At 35.2% G+C, this 13,804-nt stretch overlaps 1 protein-coding gene across 2 annotated transcripts in view; it reads left to right on the forward strand.

The window, feature by feature from the left end:
- LOC150085684 (vesicular integral-membrane protein VIP36-like) overlaps nt 1–13,804 on the forward strand; it is a 236,019-nt gene that overhangs the window by 81,797 nt on the left and 140,418 nt on the right. The gene's annotated exons all lie outside the window — the stretch shown is intronic.

The following is a 13,804-nucleotide window of genomic DNA, read 5'->3' on the forward strand; positions in this document are numbered from 1 at the left end:
CTTGAATGGATTGAGCACGCTGAATTCTGATGGGATTCTTTCACTTATTCAGATTACGAACCTAAGGGGGCATAAATTGAAATTGAGGAAGGACAGATGTGCGGAAATTTGCCTTTAGCCAGCGTGTGGTTAATTGCTGGAACAAATTTCCATCTGTCGTTGTGGAAGTTGATAGGTTAAATAAATTTAAGGAGGAACTGAACAAATATTTAGAGGGGATTGTTTTGTAATTTTTTTTAATTTTTTTTTTTTTTTTGTCTGATGCTGCATAAGCTCATACGCTTGCTTTCTTGCATCATATGCCACTACTACTACTCAAAATTCAAACATTCATTTAATGTTTCATTCTCTGCATTTTTGAACAATTTTGTAAGTTTTCAGTTGTTTTTTAAATGACACTTGTCATCATAGGTATAAATAAATAAATATCAGTTTATTTGTCATTAAAAGGATACAATAGTAAGGATACAACTCTGGATAGCACGCTGTCCAGGGTTGGGTGGTAATATTGTTAAAAACAATTATACAATATAAATAATAATACAGAAATACACTTCAAGATAACACACAAAGTAAAAGATAATAAGGCTAACAGCAATGTGGTGCCACCTGGAAATTGGTGATGATGAGTATATAGTATGTATAATGTATTTAGGAAAGATAGGGAAGATGGAAGGGGTGGAGGGGGTCATGCTTCTTATCAAAAGCAGCCTGAATGCACAAAGAGCTTTTGCTGGATCTGACGTTACGTCTGCCAGCACACAGAATCTGTGTGGTGTGAGTTAGTTGGAAGCAAAGGAGCAAAGAGAGTGGGAGTAATCTACAGACCAGAAGATTGAAGAATATGACGAGAGTCTTTACATGCAGATGAATTTGAACAGGTACTGTCTCTACTGAGAAGAGGCTGTATAAGTGAAGCTGAGCCAAATGAAATTAGTGATGTCGTAATTTCAGATGACTGTTAACTAGAAAAACTTTTGAGTATAAAGGCAAGTAACGCCTCCTTAGTTTTGATGGAGAGTTCGAGGGAGTGTATTGAACTATTGAGGTTAATTATGAGGGCATCTTTGGACTTGGGAGATTTCTATGGATTGGAGAAGTGCAAGTTCTATGGTGATAAGTACAGGTACTCCCCCGACTTACGTCAATTCGACTTTACGTAAGTTTTTGCCGTGTGGTGTAAACTGAAAAAAATATGGAAATGTATTTTGCATCCTGTAGGAATAAATGGAGGCATTGTGAAAATATTGTAATGTTGAAACCAAGTATAATTAAGCTATTTAATTCTCTAAAAGGTAATTTTTATAATGGAAATTGTTAGTTTCATATAAATTTTTGGGAAATAAGCACAACACAAAAATCAGTTTTAACTAAAGGATGGGGAAAAAAAAAAAAATACTCTTCCAATGCATTTGCAAATGCTACTATTGGCTGCATAGTCCGGCCATAGAATGCACTAAACTTTCATCATTATCTCATATGTTTTGTTATAAGAACCAATTTTTGAACACCTTTGTGATATTTTTCTAAGGCACATTTCTCGAGGTCACAACCATAAAACAATAAAAACAATTTGCACTTTCCGGCTTATTGGGCTTTTCTGTTAGTGCAATCTAATTATAAACAGGTAGTAAACTTGATCTTATTGCATTTGCGATAATACCGATAACTGGAATTTGTGGGTTTATTATGTTGAAATGTGTTTTCTCTTCACTGAAATCTTCAATCTTATAAAAAACATAAATAAATTTACAGCATCTTCTCTTCATTCCTATTTACTTAAAACAATGATGAAGAGAAACCAACCAGTGGAAAGTGCAAGTGATGGCAGTGCTAGGAAACGAAACAAAATTTATTTAGAAATGAAGATGAAAATAATTAAGAAGTAAGAAGCAGGACAAAGTTTATCATCTGTTGCATGGGAATTAGGTCTCGCTGCTTCAACAGTGAATACTATTTTAAAGGACAGTGCATGTATAAAAGATCAACACATTTAAGATCAAAAGTGATCACAAAACAGCGTTAAGGTACTATATCGAAGTTGGAAATGTTATTAATAATATGGATGGAAAATCAGATTCAGAAGCAAGTGCTCCTGAGTCTAATGGCCATTCAAGCAAAAGCAAGTAGTATTTATGAAGACATTAAGATAAGTACAGTGAACCCCAAGCCAAATTCATGGCAATCAATGGGTGGTTTAATAGGTTCAAGCATTGCACTGGTTTCCACAACATTAAAGTAAAATTTTTGTGATTGCACACTTTTGTAATTTTGTACACTTTTCTGAAAATTTTCCTGCACATCAGATAAAAAAATTGAATAAATAATTCTATTTACGTGTTCGTCGAACATTTCTTTTTTGCTTCATTCAAATTCAATATGCATAGTTGCAAGTGCTGCAGAAGTCTTTAGGGATTTTCCAACTTACACAGAGTTCCGTGGAACACAAACCTTACACAATTCGTGGAGGGCTGTATATGAATCCACTTTTTCAATTTCTACTCCTTTGACAATTATAATCCTTTCTGTGGCGTACTTGTTCATCATTAATTTTGTTTTATCCATATTCATATTTATATTAGTCTGAAATTCATACATTCATACATTCAGACTAATATGAATTTACATTCATATTAGTCTGAAATCCTTTCTATCTGCATAACTGATATGGTTTTCCTCTAATTCCTCAGATCTTGGCTTATGATCACAATGTAATCTGCAAATTGTAAATAGTTTAGGTACTCGCATTCACATTGACTCCTTTCTGTGAGCTTCTGAAAGCTTCCTCAAGGGCAGTAGTAAACAACTTTGTCTCCTTGTCGAACTTCTTTCTCAGTTTTAAATTTGCTACCGTCTTTGTCTAGTCTAATAAAGGAGGTAGCATTCTCATATTTTTTTCAAAATCATAATGTGTAGGATGTTGATGCTTTGTCTTTCCAGTGCCCAAAAATTGCCTTATACTGAATGGAGTCAAATAATGGTGTTTTATATTCATTTGCTTTCTCCATAAGCTGTGATATTACGTGAAGGGGATCCATAGCAGAGAATCCTGTCCTAAAGCCAGCTTGCTCTTTCGTTTGAACCTCATCAAGTTTTCTTTTTAATCTGTTAATGATGACCATTGTGAACAGCTTGTAGATGTGAGACAAGCTAATTGGTCTATAATTTCCAGTTTCTCAGTTCCTACGGAGAAGGCCTCTCTAGCCGAGTGGTCAGGAGCGGAAGTGCAATAGCACATGCTCCTTGAGTAGACCGGGGTTCAAGCCCCTGACTGCTAAATATGGTCGATCTGCCAACCTGCACTGGACCAGTGTGGCAGATTATGGTCCATTTCCCTCAACGTGAATTGTTGAGGAGGCTTCCATCTTGCAGTGGGTTGATAATGGCTGCAGTTTACTTTTTTTTTTTTTTTTTTCCTTCCAGTTTCTTATTTATCTCCTTTGTTATGCAGCAAAATTATGATTGCATTATATCACTCCTTAGGCATCACACTTTTCCTTATGTATTTTGTGCAAGGTCTTGCCAGTTTCTGTGCCATGTCTTTTCTTCCCAATTTTAACAACTCTACAGTAACTTCATCTTCACCATATTCATCTTTAGCCTGAAATCCTTACTAACTGCACAACTGATATGGTTTTCCTCTAATTCCTCAGATCTTGGCTTATGATCACAATGTAATCTGCAAATTGTAAATAGTTTAGGTACTTGCCATTCACATTGACTCCTTTCTGCGAGCTTCTGAATTCCTTTTGATTCTTCAATTGAAGAATTCCCTTTGATTCTTCAATTTCTTCAATGCATGTTCTATCTCATCAAGAAAGATATCAGGTACGTTGTATGCATTGCAAATTTGTGATCCATCTTCCCCACTGCTGGCATCATTTCCTTCCTTGCATCATTTCCACTGCTGGCATCATTTCATTTCCTTGCATTGACAAATGAAGAGCAAGATAAACACTTGTCAGTGTTTATCTTGCTCTTCATTTGTCATCTTTGGTTCATTGTGGCCAGTGTTTCTTGACTAATTTTTTTCTTCTTTGGATTTCTTTTTACCTATAGGTTTCTTGGGCTTTATAATTTTCAATAAGTTTTATTGCTTGTTGATATCTTGGTCCTGAAAGGTCTGTAGAAGCTCAAACTTGTTATTAAGTTTCAGTACATACTGTTTTTTCTCCTCTTCTGTGGCGCCTCCGTAGCCAGGTGGGAAGGAGCAGCAGTGCGTAGCACACGCTTTCTTGATTAGACTGGGGTTCAAGCCTGTTACCACCAAATACAGAGGATGTGGAAAGGTCAGGGAATGACAACCGCATATTCCCGGAGCAATATGGCCTTAGTTGCTAATGCTCCTAAAAAAAAAAAACCAAATAACAAATAACAATAACTCCTCTTCTGTTATCTCAAAGACCATCATATTAGTTATTCAAGTCTTTTTTTTCCTTTAGTTCTTTTCTTACATCTATATCAAGTGTATATCTTACCATTCTGTGATTACTTCCAACATTTTCTTTGTTCGGGATGATAATAGGTCATCCGAATGACCGATGTGCATCATTCAAAATATATCTTCTATTAGTGAGGATGAAGTCAATTTCATTAGTTGTTAATCCATTTGAGCTTTTCAATGTCCACTTTCTGTTCACCCATTTCTTGGGGGGGAGAAATTTTAAAAAATATTTTATGTTGGTTTTACAGTTTCATCCAAATGACCTATGTACAGCATAGGTCTTTTTTCAAGACCTATGATGTACGCAGGGCATTCAAATGAAACTGTAAAACTAACATAAAATATTATACCAAAACTGATGATAATCTTTGTCTGATTATAATCAGACAAAGATTATTCTGACAAATCTGACAATCAATAATCAATAATTATTGATTAGTCTGTTGGGTACTGATATGGCACCATCTGCTGTCTTTATTTGGAGACAGTCAATTTTCAAGACCTTGCAGTTGTACACAGAGGTAGAGATGCAGTCTATACTCCCATTTTTGATTGCAGGACTAAAACCTGTTGAAATTTATCACAGATTATTGGCTGAGTATAGTGAAGTATCATGAATTAACAAGTCTGGAGTATATATATATATATATATATATATATATATATATTAATAGTTATATTAGTGATAAAAAAGGAAAGAAAGAAAGTTAAAAAGACAGTAACTAATATTTATGGGTTAATGCAGTCATGCAATCATGCAATACACCCATAATGTCTATAGAATATTATTAGAAAAAGTAAATCAATCCAATAATAATACCATCAGGGACCTAAGAAAACGCAAAAAAAAAAAATAAAATAAAAAATTTATTATTATCACTTTTTACCGACAATCTAGATGACTTTAACTGGGGCCAACCACCCAGAATGAAGGCAAAAAACGACAAGAAGTTCTCTGTTTGTGATGATCAATATATGCTAAGTAATTTAAATCTAAACCAAATATAAACCAGTATAGGTCAAATATAAATCGAATATAAATAAATCGAATGATGATAAAAATTAAGAAAAATTTTGAAATATTAGAATCAAAGGTAAGAAATATAAGTAAAATATAAATGTAAGCATATATTAATCATCATTGACCCGACAGAGAATGTAATTTAATGATTAAAATAAGATTAAATATATAATACATACTACATTTGACCGTATCTAGGACATAATGTAATAGTTGTCAAAATAATGTGGTGCCCCCTATGTGATGGATACGGTAAAAATAAATAAATAATTAAATTAACGCAAAGAGAAACATGCAGATAGTAAGAAGAAAAACTAAAGTTTTTCTTCTTACTATCTGCATGTTCTGCATGTTCTTACTTCTTACTATCTGCATATTCTTCTTACCATCTGCATTTTTTCTTACTATCTTCTTCTTACTATCTGCGTTTTTCTTCTTACTATCTGCATGTTCTTACTATCCATTGCAATATATTTATATTGTCTTGCGGTACTGCTGGCATTATTTTATTATTATTTTAAACCTTATTCTAATTTATATGACTATATATATATATATATATATATATATATATACACACACAGGATGCCTCAAAAATATTGGTACAAACATTTAGGGGAGGTAGGTAACATCTGAAGGAATGTAAATTGCATAGGAAACCATAACCGGAAACATCACCGTAAGTCGGTAGACGGCGCTGTTCACCAGTTCGCGAGAGGGAAAATTTCTGGTTTACTCATTCAAGCAGTAGTCGCCGCATTAAGAGCATGCATCAATATATGAACTGTGAGCTGGCAGACATGCACCTAGTGTATGGATTAGCAGAGGGTAATGGACGAGCCGCTCAACGAATTTATGATGAACGCTTCCCAGACAGACATGTACTGGACCACTGTTTGTTTGCGCTTGTGCATCAAAATTTGTGCGATTATGGGTCATTTAGAGGTAAAAGGAGTAGTGCGGGCAGACCATGTTCAACGCGAACTCCCACCATGGAAGAAAGTGTGTTGAATGTCGTCCAGAATAATTCTACTACCAGCACAAATGCCATCGCCTCTGCCTTAGGAGTGTCTCGTTGCAGTGTACAGCATGTCTGTCACGACGATTCCTTACACCCCTTTCATCTCCAAAGGGTTCAGTTACTGCTCCCCAAGATCATCCTGCACGTGTGGCTTTTGCGCAGTGGTTTCTCCAAGAAAGTGTTCAAGACTTGAATTTTCCAGCCTATGTTTTGTTCATGGATGAGGTTTATTTCACTTGGGAAGGCTTATTCAATCAGCACAATGCTCATGTGTGGGCTCACGACAACCCACACAGTGTGCGCCCCATGCGGCACAACGGTGGTGCCTCCGTAGCCACGTGGGAAGGAGCAGCAGTGCGTAGCACACGCTTCTTGATTAGACCGGGTTTCAAGCCCGTCACCACCAAATATGGAGGATGCGCGGAGGTCAGGGAATGACCACTGCATATCCTGGAGCAATATGGCCTTAGTTGCTAATGCTCCTAAAAACCAAATAACAACATCACTTCGCAATAAATGTGTGGGCAGGTATGGTCAGTGACTGCTTAGTCGGCCCATACCTGTTACCATCCCACATGAACTGCGCTAAATATTGGATCTTTTTTGAACAAGTTCTACCAGGGTTACTTGACGATGTTCCAGCAAATGTGAGATGCAACATTTGGTTTCAACATGACGAGGCGCCTGCCCATTATGGAAGGTGTGTTCGTGACCATTTAAACAGGCATTTTGGACGTTGATGGATTGGCCTGGTGGACCTGCTGCCTGGCCCCCACGCTTACCTGATTTATCGAGCCTTGGCTTCTTTCTGTGGGGTCCCTCAAATCTATCGTATATGAATCGCCTGTGGAGACGGAAATGGATCTCGTGGCGAGACTCATCTGTGCTGCTGCTACTGTCAAAGAAACTCCAGGTGTGTTCGACTGTGTCTGCCAATCCATGCCACGTTGGTGTCACGCATGCATCGCATCTCGTGGTGGAACCTTCGGGCATCTGTTGTAACATCATGAAATGCATCCCTCTCATACTCCATTGTTAATATTATGTCAAATGTTTGCCACTAATTACTTGTGTCATTTGTCTTGTGTCATTTCTGCTTCTTGTGCCTCTGCTACTACTTTCCCGTAACGTTTCCGGTTATGGGTTCCTATGCGATTCACATTCCTTTAGATGTTACCTCCCTCCCCTAAACGTTTGTACCAATATTTTTGAGACAACCTGTATATATATATATATATATGCCAGTGTATATATATATATATATACACCTAATTCTGTTTTTACACGATAGATACGTTCCTGAAAAATACGTGTAAAAAAAATTCGTGTAAAAAAAGACATTGTATTTATGGAAGAAAAGAAGATTGGTTCCGGATCTAAAAAATCAGTAAAAATAATTTAAAAAAAACACATAAAATATTCGTTTTAAGCTTATTATTTTATTTCAACAAAATACACATGTAATAATATGTAATGAAAATGTATTAAAGTAAATTTGTATGCATATGAAATGAAAAAAATTCTTCATGAACAAAAAAAAATCTGTTTTACACATAACAAGGTTTTATTCATTTTCACTTTCTGATAATAAATGGCGCATACGTTTGCGTACGACTGGAATATCACTGCTATCACTAGAAATGTTGTGGACATCGTCTTCTTCCTCTATTAATGAAATTCTTTCTGTGATCTCTTGAGCAAAATCAGCACGAGTCTCCTCTGGTACTGATGTTTCACTGGTTTTACAAACGAATTCAGTTATTAATCGTTGTGTTCGTGTTTTGGTTAGGCCGTTATATAATTCTCTGTAAGAGGCTGTCAACAACTTCAGTTCACGTTGAAACTTCCCAGCGCGTTCCTCATTAGGGTCATGTTTGACAAAATGATTACCTAATTTTCTGACCAGTTCCAGACCTTTTATTAAATCTGCATTTAGAACAGGATCATTTTCTTCATTATTACTACGTTCTGTGGGATAAGGAGTTCCAAAGACAACCTCTAATATTTCATCTTCGCTTAGGGCTTTGTCGGTTAACAATTCATCAATATCTTCAAACAATAGATCATCGAATCCTTCTGCACCAATTTTGTGTGCCATTGTAATGATGTTGGGAAATTCGGTCATATTAGGGATGATGGGATCTTTGCTTTTTACACATTGTGGCCAAACCGCTTTCCAACACGCATTTAAAGTTGCTGGTTTTAATTCAGTTAACGCTAATCCAACTTGATTGATACAATCCATAATTGACTGTTAGTGTTTCATCATTCAGTTTGTCCAAAACGTGTTGGAATGTTCGTTTTACGTAGTATGTTTTAATTGTCGCAATTATACCATGGTCTAGCGGTTGTATCAAAGATGTAGTATTAGGTGGCAGAAATAAAATTTGTACATTTGGGTGTTAAAAGACAGGATGGCCGGGTGCATTGTCAAGAACCAGAAGAACTTTAAATTCGAGACCTTTCAAATTCATATAACGTCTGACTTCTGGGACGAAAGATTTGTTGAACCATTCTGTAAAGATAGTAGTGGTCACCCAGGCCTTGTTTGCCATACAGTGAACAGGCAGTTTATTGATATCTACACCTTTCATTGAACGTGGATTTAGGGCTCGATTTACCAGCAGTGGTTTCAACATACGATCTCCTGAAGCGTTGTAGAAAAATAATAAGGTCACACAATCCTTAGCTACCTTAAAACCACCAACAGTTTTCTGCGATTTGGCTACATACGTTCTGTTCGGCATTCGTTTCCAGAAGAAACCAGTTTCATCTGCATTCCACACTTGATCAAGAGTGTATCCTCCATCTTCAATAATTTTTGCAAGTTCCTGCGGGAATACTTTAGCAGCCGATTCATCTGCAGATGCAGTTTCACCTTTAATTTTTATATTATGAAGAGCATTCCTTTTAAGAAACCCTGTCATCCAACCTGTACTCGCAGAAAATTCATACTTTCTGTTTAACTGAGATGAAGTGCTTGGCTCCTTTTCTTTAATCTGTCTGTAAATTCTTAGTGCTGTTTGCTTGATGGCATTTCCATCTACTGGTACTCGTTTTTGTGACTGATCCTCTATCCATATTACCAGAGCCTTTTCCATTTTTTCCTTGACAATATCTCTTGTATATGATGATGAATTAACACTTACTTTTGTTCCAGAACATACCGACTTCCTAATTGCAGCTTCATTTTTCTTAATAGTTCTTACGGTAGCTTCATGTACACCAAAATGCTTTCCTACAGACGTAGCCCCTTGTCCAGTTGCAAGATGATCTAAAATTTGAATTTTAAGTTCCAAAGAAATCGCTTTCCTTTGCATTTTGGTAATAGGCGAATTATTCAACATTATATAAGGGCTACAGAAAAATATCTCAGTTATAATTAATAAAAAAAGGTATGAAAAATTTGTAAACTTACAATTTATTGACTATCGGCAAAATTAATAAATTTATATGTGCACAAATTTCACTAAAGATTCTTTCACTTTGAAATAGAGCTTACTATTAAATGTCTTCCGAAGATACAATGCACGAATACCGTAGATATGCAAAAAATTCAATAAAAACGTTGATGATTCATTGATACCTAGACGTACACACTGGTAAACAAAAGCACGCGTTTCAAAACGCACACACTAGCTGTTATCCAATCTATTGGTGCGTGTAATATACAAATGATACTAATATGCCACAAATAAAAAAAAAATTTTCTTAGAATTTAGGCAAAAAAAAATTCATAGAAATCGTGTTAAATCAAAATGACTCGCGTAAAAAGAGAATGAAATATTTATTTTGAATTCGTGTTAAATCAAATTCGTGTAAAAAAAGTTCGTGCAAAAACAGAATTAGGTGTATATATATATATATATATATATATATATATATATATATATATGCACTGGCTAAAAATATGTGAATCTTTATATAGTATTGAATCAGGCTGCCTTTGTTTCGAATAAGAGCAAGACTCCATGCTGCGTGGCATGGAGTCTATAAGCTGTTTTAATGTGTTTTGGTCTAATTGTAACCATTCTTCCAGAAAAATATCGCATAGCCATGACCAGGGCTGCCCTGGTGCAAACTTCTTATTGCCACCCCTACCTCCACGGTCATTTTTCTTATATCAGTTTTTTTTTTGGGAATTAAAAAAAGTATTTCCAAAATAATATATAATTTTATTTTTTAAACCCAAAATAATATATATTATTGTAATTTTATTTGTGATTTGTTTTTTTTTAGGAGCATTAGCAACTAAGGCCATATTGCTCCGGGGATATGCGGTGGTCATTCCCTGACCTTTCCACATCTTCCGTATTTGGTGGTCATGGGCTTGAACCCCGGTCTAATCAAGAAGCGTGTGCTACGCACTGCTGCTCCTGCCCACCTGGTTACAGAGGTGCAATATATATTATGATACATGAAGTAAATCTATTAAAAATAAAATAAAAAACCAAAATACATTTGTGTTGCTTTGGCTGTAGACAATCAAAGAAAATTATAAACTTAAAATATTACAATTAGTATTATTAATTTTTAATATTAAAATTAATAGTTTAATATTAATTAATGTTAATATTAAACTATAAATATTACAATTATAACAAAAGTCATCATTTTGTGAAATCGAATACAGTAACCAATTACACGAAAGTGATTCGCCGTTTTGTAATTTTTTTTAGTGTAATATTCAATAGAAAAGTTTCTTCTATTATTATCTTTATCTTTTGGAAAATCAAATTTTTTAAATTCTTCTGGTTTGTTTTCAACTAACATCGTTCTTATTTTATTATTTAAAATTTCTGGCCATTTACTGGGATCACTAAGTGAAATTATTTGATCTTGTATTGTGATCTTCACTTTCCTCTTCATCTGCATTTGCTTCACTTGCACCTAGTGTTTCTTGCTGAATTGGAATGTCAGCATCTTGGACAGGTAATAATTCACGTGTTTCAGTTTCTTCATCAATAGTAGTAAAGTTAGAGGAAACCAAGGTCAATGGACCTGGCTGTGGCTGGATGTGCAGAAACCTAGTAATCGAACTTGTTGCTTTTTTATTTGGTCACTTTTCATTTTTTTTTTTTTTTTCTTTTTTTTTTCTATATTCATAACCAGAGAGTCGTTTCTTTCCATCTGACAAGTAAAAAATATTGAAAAAAAAAGTTTTAAATTTAAAATTCGTTATTTGTTAATATAAAATACGACAAAACACATCTTTGATACATAGAACTTTTAGTCTCCTTAGCCTTTGCGTCTCCTTTGGTGTTTACAGAAAATTGGTCTTTATAGCCTCTTAGTCTCTGCTGCCCTGGTGAGGTACACCACTTGCACCACTGGGTTGGCATGGCTCTGGCTGTGACACAGTTGAAGGAAGAGGACTTTGTTTCCAAATAGTTCTCTCCAGCACATCCCACACATTCTCAATAGATTAGAGAATAGATAAATGTGTGAGGTGAGGAAGATGATGGAAATCTGTGCCATGTTCTCTGAATCATTCTTGCATGATTCTGGCATGATATGCTGTTGCATTGTCATCCATATATTTGGCCCTCACCTTCAGGATAGAAGTGTAATATTGCAGGGTGCAGTTAGACCTAATACAAAATTCAGGTACTTCCTGGATGACATTCAACCTTCACTGGCATTAATGGATTCAGTCTGTGCCAACAAAACATTACCCGTACCATGCTATCACTTCTAGATGCTTGGGTTGTCTTAACAAAGCAAGTGGGATCCATCGCTTTGTGAGGTTCTTGCTATGGTCTCTGCCTACCATCAGTGCAAAACAAAGTGTATTGTGATTTGTCTGACCACACGACTTTCTTCCACTGTCCAGTCACAGTGTTCTTGGCACTGCTGCAAGCAGATTTTTCTGTTTTTCTCTGAAACAAGTGGCTTCTAAATAGGCAGGCAACTGTCAATACTCAATTTCTTCAATTCCCTGCATATGGTACATGTTGAAATAGGATAGTTCTGGGCCTTTTCAAATTCAGCTATTATTTGCTGCTCATTGGGTGTTCTATTTTTCCAAACAGCTCTCCTTAGAGTAGGATGGCTTCACTCTTGAAATATTTTTTTCTGCCACATTTATGCCTTTGAAATGTGAAAGAACTGCTTGCTTTTCAGTCATTAAAAACTTTTGAGATGGATGCTTTTCAGAAACCAGTTGTCTTTCGTTTCTCGAATTGTGGCTCCTGCAAAATGGGCATCCAATGATAACACCTATTTCAAGGTCAGATATATAAATCTGATATATAAATCTAAGTGTGATATATAAATGTATCACACATATTCCCCATTCTAGCTCCATATTACTGCAGTTGAACTCAGTGAGGCAACATGTCATCACTCCACATCATAATTTTCTTTGCATTTATTCACATTTATTTCATTTTTTTTGTCTGTGCCTGTCTTAATACAAAGGGTCATTTTTTTTTTTTTTTTTGGCCTGTGCATGCGTGTGTGTGCATGCACACATTTTTATTTGTGGTCCCTGAGGAGTAACTAGGTTCTTCAGTGTTTTAAATAACATTTCAAAATGCATTAAATATCTTCCAGTAAATTGTGCCATCTCTTATTTGTTTTTCTAAGTAATTGTAATCACAGTTTATGAAAGATTGTAACACAAAAGTAGATTTCAAAATTGGAGGAGTGTGCAATCTCTCCTCTGATTGCACTTGTCTGCATTGTTGTCTGATTTTGGTTTACGGAAGTCAAAATTCTCTTTAATTCTGATCCAGAAGGTGAAATTGAATTCATACATAAATAGATGCAGAAGATGGTATAACATCAAAAAAAGAAGTAGCAATGAGTTTTTATACTACAAATCAAAATTTTTTTTTTTTCAAATTCTTATGTGACTTTTTAATATTTTTTTGTGATTTTTTTAAAGAAATTTCACATTAATTTTTGCAAATTATTTCACTCTAATATTGGCTGGCCGAGATAAAATAAGAATCAATTAATACTTGAAAGCATTTATGCACAAAGTTTTTATCTTTTAGGAGTTTTTGAAATTCCACAAAAAATTCTTTAGCACCCACACAGTGCTTATAAATTTACCAAGGAAAGGGTTAAGAAGGTTTCTTAAAATGTTGAGGGTTCTCCTCAGCCAGGTTAAGCACATTGTGTGACACCAAAAGTTGTATCGGGTAGAACTCACAAGGATAATGATGTATTATTGTCGAAGAAATTTTCACAGCTGGCAAGATTAGTGTTAGTTCAGCAAATACTGTTGTTTGGTTAAAGTTTTCAAAAAGTTTGTGCTTGATGGATTCTTTAGTACTGAAGGAATAATGACTTATTGTGTGGTTCATGCTAC

This window comes from Mastigoproctus giganteus, chromosome 5 (assembly GCF_048544385.1).
Source record: "Mastigoproctus giganteus isolate SK-2022 chromosome 5, ASM4854438v1, whole genome shotgun sequence".
NCBI lineage: Eukaryota > Metazoa > Arthropoda > Arachnida > Uropygi > Thelyphonidae > Mastigoproctus > Mastigoproctus giganteus.